Source organism: Parasteatoda tepidariorum, chromosome 2, assembly GCF_043381705.1.
Source record: "Parasteatoda tepidariorum isolate YZ-2023 chromosome 2, CAS_Ptep_4.0, whole genome shotgun sequence".
NCBI lineage: Eukaryota > Metazoa > Arthropoda > Arachnida > Araneae > Theridiidae > Parasteatoda > Parasteatoda tepidariorum.
Genome location: NC_092205.1, coordinates 67,218,406 through 67,228,165, shown reverse-complemented (window position 1 = coordinate 67,228,165; position 9,760 = coordinate 67,218,406).

The window sequence follows — 9,760 nt, the reverse complement described above, 5'->3', positions numbered from 1 at the left end:
GTACATCTGATTTTGCCTCTGAAATCAGAGATACATTGTGCCTTTCATTTTTAAAGGTACGTTGTGCCCTTAAAATTCAGAGGTACAAACGATCCAAATGTGCCTTTAAAATCAGAGGTACATTGTGCCTTTCATTTTTAAAGGTACGTTGTGCCCTTAAAATTCAGAGGCACAAATGATCCAAATGTGCCTCTGAAATCAGAGGTACAGTTTTTAGAGTGTATAATGACTCGTCAGAGTTGATAACGTTTTTTTTCTTGTAACATTTTAAACAATCCACTTTATGCTTGATTCTATAATGAACTCTCAGTACTGCATAATTCAATAATTTAGTACAAAAGGGTTTTTTTTCGAAAATTTTTTATTTTTTAAAGTTTTTGGCAATTCTCTTGTTATAAAAGTTCTGCCTTTTAAATGTATAAACTTAACATACACACTTTAATTGTCGCAAATTAATATTTAAAGATGGAGAAAACTCAAACGATACCGGTATCTAAGAACATCTAAGCCTTTCCGATTGTCAAAGAATACAAATAAAAGTTGAAAGACAGTTATTTAAATATATGTAAGTTTCACCATGCAATTAAATTACTTTTGATGTTTTCTGGTGAGAATTCCTTTATAGCATTTCGTTAATTTCGATAAATTCTTCTCTTACTTAAATACTTATTTGCGACTCCTGATATGCAAATGTTCTTACCTTCTTTTTTTAAAAAGGATTCTAACTACTTGTATAAGTCATGTACGATGAAACAATCAGAAATATTGAAGCCACTACTCCATGAAATAAATTGGGAATTTTGTAAAATGTTATTTTTAAGAAATATTTTCCCTATCGTAATTTGTAAAATAGTGAATGTTACAAATTTACGTTGAACATTTCTTTTTTAAAAATTATTCTGGACAAATAATTATAAGGTTGATAATATGATTTATTATCAACAATATAGTACATATATTTTCTCTGTTTTTTTTCTCTCCATACATTTGAAACATATTATTATGCTATTATATTTACATATTTTCCTTTTATTATTTGAATTTAATTGTATTATTTGAAAACAAATTTTATTATTTGAAAAGAAATGATTCAGACTTGTAATTTTTATTTGTTAATGAGAAATTCTATTATGGAAATAAAGTTCATTTTATTTCCCCTTTGAAATTTTATTGCCTGTCATATCTACTATTTTCAAAAGCGTTACTAATTTCTTATTTTATTTATGGTTAATGCTTAAAAGATAAAATAAGCTTTTCATTTGTGCCAAAAGTGCCGCGTGTAGTTTTTATTCACTATTAGAATTTTGTATGAATATCATTATTATTAAATTCATTTATTTTTTTACTGATGTTTTTGGAAAATAATGATCTACACATATTATGTAAATTTCATGATACGCAGTTTGCCAGTTTTTATTATCTCTTTTTTATTTTTTAAATAAATGTTAACCTTATTCACATTAAATGCAGCTAAGTTTTATTACTTTTGATCAAATAACAATATGAGTTATGGTCACTTACCAAAAGATACATTTAGTTATGTAGGTTTTTTCTAGTGATATCAGACATTTGAAATAGATCTATTATGAGATGAGCTTACTAATATGTAAATTTCATGATCTATAACTTACTTCTTTTTCAAACCCTGTTTTTATTTTTTAATAAAAGTTAACCATTTTTACATTAAACGTAAGCAAAGATTTATAACTGGCGATCATATGACAATATAAATCATAGACACTTATCCAAAGATAAACAAAATTATGTAGTTTTTTTTCTTATGCCATGAGACATTTAAAACGGATCTATTAGGAGACATGAGATAAGTTTATTATTATGTAAATATCATGATCTATAATTTGACAGTTTTTAACTTATTTTTCTATTTTCTTAATGATAGGTAACCCGTTTTGCATTAAACGTATTTAAATTTTATTACTCGTGATCATATGACAATATAAATTGTAGTCACGCAAAGATACATGGAATTATGTAATTTTTTCTAGTCACATGAGGCATTCAGACTCTTATGATTTATGAGATAAGATTATTATCTTCCATATGAAATTTGTTCAAAGTGAATTTTTTATTACACTTGAAATATTTACTAAATTAAGTTTCAACTTTTTTTTTTATCTAAATATTTTATCTCGATCGTCTGAATTGCTTTAGAAAATTTTGTTTTTATTATTTTAAGCTTATAATTCTCCGGATCATGACTAAACAAATTATTCATTAATGTTTTAGTTGATCCACGTAAGTTTGCAAGAGTCTTTTTGATTAAAATCTTTTCATATTGGTGGTTTTTAAAGACTAAATTAAAATCGACGCATTTTATGAAAATCATGTATGCTTCATTTTTTCTTAGAAAAATTAGTCTTAATTCGAATTTAAAAGCAATTATAGTGGTTTTGCTTTTATGAAATTCGTTGTCATTATGCTCATAATACAATTATTATTCTCCGGATTATGATTCTCCGGATCATGACTAAACAAATTACTCATTAATGTTTTAGTTGATCCACGTAAGTTTGCAAGAGTCTTTTTGATTAAAATCTTTTCATATTGGTGGTTTTTCAAGACTAAATTAAAATCGACGCATTTTATGAAAATCATGTATGCTTCATTTTTTCTCAGAAAAATTTTTCTTAATTCGAATTTAAAAACAATTATAGTGGTTTTGCTTTTATGAAATTCGTTGTCATTATGCTCATAATACAATACAAATTATTTATTTAATATCCGTTTTTTGTTGATCAATGGAAAAATGAAACAGATTTCTTATGATTTAAATTTTTTATTACACTTGAAATATTTACTAAATTAAGTTTAAACGTTTTTTTTTATCTAAATATTTTATCTCGATCTTCTGAATTGCTTTAGAAAATTTTGTTTTTATTATTTTAAGCTTATGATTCTCCGGATCATGACTAAACAAATTATTCATTAATGTTTTAGTTGATCCACGTAAGTTTGCAAGAGTCTTTTTGATTAAAATCTTTTCATGCTGGTGGTTTTTAAAGACTAAATTATAATCGACACATTTTATGCAAATCATGTATGCTTCATTTTTTCTCAGAAATATTGTTTTAATTCGAATTTAAAAACAATTGTAGTGATTTTGCTTTGATGAAATTCGTTGTCATTATGCTCATAATACAATACAAATTATTAATTTTATCTGCGTTTTTTGTTGATCAATGGAAAAATGAAACAGATTTCTTATGATTTAAATTTTTGATCATATGATCGTTTTTTTTAAATTTCCCTTTTATTCTCCTTATGTGTGCATGGTGATTTTTTTAGAGAAAATCACCATGCACACATTATTGTAAACTATACTAAGTTTTCTTTAAAAAATATATACAAATATTTTGGACAATGAACTGTATAATTTTTACATACATTGTACATCATCCAAAACAACGAAATTTGTAATGATGAAATCTAATATTTAAGCTTGATTGGTGGAATAGTTATGAGAATGAAAGTATTTAAAAAATACATTTTTGCTTTTAAAAAACTGTATTTTTAGAAATGTTTGTCAAAATTCATCAAAATTTCGTTCTTATTATTATTCGCATATGATGTTCATTAGAAACATTTTTAACCTTAAAGTTTGCTTTATTGTAGTACTTTTTTCCTAGATGTCAGCACTAGATGGAGCTTTAAATAGTTTCAAAACACATTTTAGTTTTAAGTTATAATATTTTAAAGATAATTCGTATCTCTACTATTAGCTTAGATTTTAAATTATTCTTCAGTGATAAGAACACTAAAATAAAAATATTCAAAATAATTTTGATGATGCAGGTCACTGTAGTGTCATTAGATTTTAAAATTTTGATTTATACATAGTTTGCAATCTTTATAAAGAAATGTCATTAAAATTTTTTAAGTAAAGTTGACTTATGTCTTAAATAAGTTTTACTGAGGTACATTTTAAAATTATTTTTTCATTATATTCATTTTTTTATTTTATGTACATTTTAAGGTTATTTTTAGAAATTCTTTAGATGTTCTTTTTAATACTTTCCTAAAATAAAATACAAAATGAAAGAAAATTCACCGATCATTTAAAACTGTTTAAAAAGGAGATGATATAAAATAAAAAGCAGGGTTTCAGAAAATAAATTGAGTTTATTGCAAATGAATAGGTTAGCATAAATTTTAAAAATATCTAAAATGAATAACATTACATGTGTATTAAAATTTTTCAATTCGACTTTTTGACTCGATGTAGGTTACATTAAAGTAGCTTGTAGGTTACCTATATATTATTATAATTGTATTATTAATATAGAGTCGGAATAGCCTGGTTGGTAGGGCACATGTTCAATAGGTCGCGAGTTCGATCCCTACTGGCCGAAGACTACCCGTGCAATAAATGGTGACTGGTGCACGTTAAATCTGTCGTGTCACAAAGTGCTCCAAGTTCCCATGAAAAATTATACCTCTAAGGGAAAAATCATACCCCTGAGGAATTGGAGATAGATCGTTCTCTGGTTCAAGTCAAAATTACGAATTGTAGATGAATAATTGGATGTGTGACCTATAAATCGGGAATGAATGTGTCCGATCTATAAAACAGGAATGAATGTGTCCGGTCTATAAAACGGGAATGAATGTGTCAGGTCTATAAAACGGGCTGTGACGTGTTAGTGTGGCTCAAGTCGCATTCTCGGTCTTAGATCAAATTTACTGAAAACAAGAAACGCACTTCTGTTTAAAATAACTTGGTTTCACCGAGTGGGCTTGCTGTTATTGGCAAGTAGCATTAGAAACAACAACAACATATTATTTTTATATTTATGTATTATACTATTATTTTAGGTTATATGTTATATTATTATATTTTTATTATAGGTATTATATTATAATATTAAAAAACCTTTAAAGTTGAAAATATTTCAAAAACTTTATGTAAAATTTTGCATACTGCATAGCTTTGTAAATTTGTCTATTATTACATATTAATTGAATATTAATAAAAATCTATTTTTTTTAATATGACATAATTTATTGCTAAAAACCCTCTAAATACATAATGATTATTTATTAGAGTTTAACTTTTGTATCTGAATAAGCTTTCTTGTTATAAAGATGTGTGAAATAAAATAATTATTACTTTATTTATATTCTAAATATTTTAAATTTTGTATGCAAAATATATTAGGATTTTACTTATATAACATATTTTCCTAAATATTAATCGCTAAATAAGCTCTCAAATTATTAAATATTCTATGAAAATAAGAAATTCATTCAGAGCAATTTTAAAGAATTTCATTAATGCATTTAATGTGTTTCTTATTTATTTCATGTCAAATTGGATTTTTCTTAAGTAATTCGATTTGAGGAAAACTATTAGCAGGAGTATCAGCCATGCATTTAAATGTCTAATTTTATTTAAATGAAGAATAATATTTTTTAAGTAATGAAATTCACATTGGTTATTTTTTAAAATTTTTATTTTCTGATGTAAAAAAAAAATCAATTTTTAGGACTCTTCCGGATAAATTCATTAATTTTATCCCAAAAAGCTAACGAAAATACATTTTTTGAAGACAGCATTTCGGTTAAACAAACTGTTTCCAATCATGAAAAATTTCTTTTAAATCATTATTTTGACAATCATTATTTGCTTGAAGATTGGCAGCTAGCGAGAGATTGTGAAAAGAAAGCTGAGTCCCCTAAATTTAAGCATCAGGTTATAACTATTTACAATATTACATCGAATTCTACTTATTTAAGTTATCTTAACATTTATTGATTCGTTTCATTGAAAATATATACATCCATAAATTTCTATTTATGTTTCTGAAAATAAAACTACGAAATAATTTTTATTATTAGAAAGTTTATAAATAGTTTCTTACTAGTTTTTTAATTTAAGTTGGAACAATCTAACTATTTAATTTATTAAAATGGTTTAAATTTATATTAGTTTATATATGCATCCGAAACATGGAATGATGCGGGTAAAAATCTGTTATGAAATTGTGATAAAAATAATGGGTTAAATTTTCTTTCTTGAGTACTTTCCGGAATATTTTTTATTTAATTTGCACTAAAAAGATAGTAGAATTTTTAATCCGATTACATCAGTTTTTAATTATTATTTATACAAATAATATTAAATTTTGTGTGCATCAAATGCACTAGTTTTCGTTTTGTAATTATGCATGGTCTTCTGCACTAGTTTTCGTTTTGTAATCATGATAATAACAATGTGCTACACTGTTATTATAATTATTACAAAATGTAATGAAAATCCGTTATGAAATTATGATATTAATACTAAGTTAAATTTTCTTTCTTGAGTACTTTCCAGAATATTTTTTATTTAGCTTACATTAGAAAGATGATATAACTTTTCATGCGATTACATCAGTTTTTAATCATCATCTATCCAAATAATATTGCATTCCGTGTGCGTCAAATATGCATGGTCTTCTGCACTAGTTTTCGTTTTGTAATCATGATAATAACAATGTGCTACACTGTTATTATAATTATTACAAAATGTAATGAAAATCCGTTATGAAATTACGATAAAAATAATGGATCAAATTTTCTTTCGTTAGTACTTTCCGGAATATTTTTTATTTAATTTACATTTGAGAGATGATTTAATTTTTCATGCGATTACATCAGTTTTTAATCATCATCTATCCAAATAATATTGCATTCTGTGTGCAGCAAAAATGTAAGGTCTTCTGCAGTAGTTTTCGTTTTGTAATTATGATAATAACAATGTTCTACACTGTTATTATTATTATTTCAAAATGTAATGGAATATAACTTTATATATATGGTTATATTTATTTATTAATTTACTTTTAAAAATGACAACCAATCAATAGGCTTACGCTATTCTTCATTAAAATCGTCTATTTTTATATTGTTTCCTGTATTCATTGAAAATTCTTATTTAAGTGTGCAAGATTTAATTTTTAAATTCATTATAAAAATAATGTGCTATATTTTCTTTGATAAATAATTTTGTAAGAGTGTTCTTTCATATTTAGTAAAATACATTTGAGCTATAGTCTCACTATCTATATGATTACATTTATTTTTCATTTAAATCGTCCAATATTTGTTTACAAATGCATAAAAAAGTTTACATTTATGTGAACAAGACATGCTTTTATAATTATGATAAAAACACAATGTTATATTTTCTTTGATAAATAATTTCATACATGAGTTTGCATTTCTCTCTTTATTTATTTTCGAACGACGAACTAACTATTTATATGATTACATGCACTTTATTTAAAATTATTTAAATTTATAATGGTTTAAATATGCATCAAACGTATATATTTAGGTGCACGTTGCTGTAATTATGATAAAAGAAATTAATTTATTAATTTCAAATTAAATGGTAACCTAGTTTTCTTTTCGACTATATCAATATTTTCCTTTTAAAGTCATATAAATTTGTATTGGTTTATGCATGCTTTCAAAAATATCATATTTATGTCACGTTATGATGTAATTATCATAATAACCATATGTAGCATTTTCTTTGATAAGTAGCATTATAAATCTGATTTAAATTTATTTATTATTTTAAATTTAAACTATAATATTTATTTTCATGATTTCATTTTATCTAGTTAGTTTATTAGTTAGTTTAACTTTGGAGAACTACCCTACGTAATATATAATATTGATTATTTTTCCTAAAAAATCTTCTTCTTATGGGTTTATGGTTGCATTAAAAAGTTATTTTCATTTGCACAATTTTATAAAAGGATTACTTGTTTTTTAATATGATATCGACTAGTAATCAAATATTTATCTTCAATCTGCAATATTAAATTCAATACAATATCTACAATACTAAATTAATTTACATTAAAATCGTTTAAATTTATATTTATTTATTAAAACTTCATTATAAATGCACAATAACAAATAAAATTAAATGTAAAATTTTTCAGTTACATTGTTCTGGTTGTAAATATGATACTTTTTATACAATCGCCTAAATTTATATTCATTTATTAAAACTTTACAATGAGCGCACAATAATAATAAATACATAATAATAACAAATGAAATATAAAAATAAAATTTTTTAATTATGCTATTCTGGTTGCAAATAGGCGACATTTTATGCAATAAGTAATTTTGTAGTTAGTATTAGGTGATTTCATTATTTATTTAAATAGGAACAAAATTCTAACTATTATACTGATTTTACATTAAAATAATCCAAATTTCTATTGGTGAATGGGGGGGGGGAGAAGGAGACACCCTTAGACTCGGGGAACCTTTGATCATCTTAAATGTTATCCTTGAAATTAATATTATTGCTTGAAAATAGATGAATGCAGGTAACTGTTTATTTGAAGAAACATTTTTAGCAAAATTCAGCTATTTTAGTAAAGTTAAAACTTTATCAAGGTAAGCATTGCTTCTTAATCTTGAATCTAAAATTATGAAAATAAAGTTTTAAGCTTACAATTATATATTTTTTACCCGCAGTATTCTTTTGATTTTGAAATGAACTAAAAGTTTTAGTTTTTAATTTTTATATTGATTTCATAAATGGTCCAAATAGCTACAGTTGGAGAACGAAGCACCTTTGGGCATTCCAATGTAAATTTCACTTTCTGCTTACTTAGTCATAACTTGGGAAGTTTTTAAGCGAATCGAAATATTTTTTTCGAAGAATTATATAATTCTTTATCCAAAGATAGTTCCATGAAATTTTTTTAAATAGTTTATCAGTTTTTTTAAAATAATTTTATTCAATAAGAGTTGAAACACAGTACTGAATTGTAAGATATACAAATTTTTGAATCCTTTTAAGCTATGTAATTTTAAATGAAAAAAATTCCAAACTTGAAGGAAATCGATTGAATAGTTTCTGAGTATTAGAATTTCAAATAAAGTCATTTTCTCAAGAATTATTTGACCATTTTCGTTCATTATTTATATTTTGTCATAGAAAATTACAAAGCTTAAAATGATGAAAATATTTGTATATTTTACAATTCAAACTTTTTCTGACCCTTATTAAATAAAAAGAAGTATTAATAGTTATTTTTACATGAAGTCTTAAAAATTTTACTGGCATTATGTTTTAAGAAACAATTTAATTTGAAAATATTTAGATTTTCAGATTTAAAAGACAAGTTAAACTGTACTAAGAAATTGGAATCAACCATAATCTTTTCGCCGCCATGGTGATTGTGCTTCCAGGATCCTGTGGCCTCTGTATCTTCATACAATTTTCTTAACCCAGAGTTTTATAAGTAGCTAAAATTTAGTTAAATTTGCTTTTTTCCTCTTTAGATTAGCTTTTAATATTTGTAATTTATATGCATAAAAAAATTCACTTATCTAATAATGACGAAATAGTGTTCATTTGAATCAATGTTCAATTTTAATTATCAAATGAGAAAAATATGCACGATAGATATTTTCTAATGAATGTATAAAATTTATGAATTTGAACAATCCTGTGCTTTTCAGAACTTTCAGGATGAAGTTTAATTTTTATGTTTTAGTATTAACGCCGAGACCTCAATATAATCAGGTGACCAACATTTTTTTCATTGCTTCTAGCAACTTACAGTTTGGTATAAGGCAGTCGGGAATAGTATGCTAATTACTAGTTAGTCATTGCAGAAATTCGAACTTGAGGTCGTCTTGCTTATCATATCCAAATGTTACAACCAAGTGCTCAATGTTCTTAACTCCGAAACCATTCGAATCCATAACATCAATAGTCAGATTG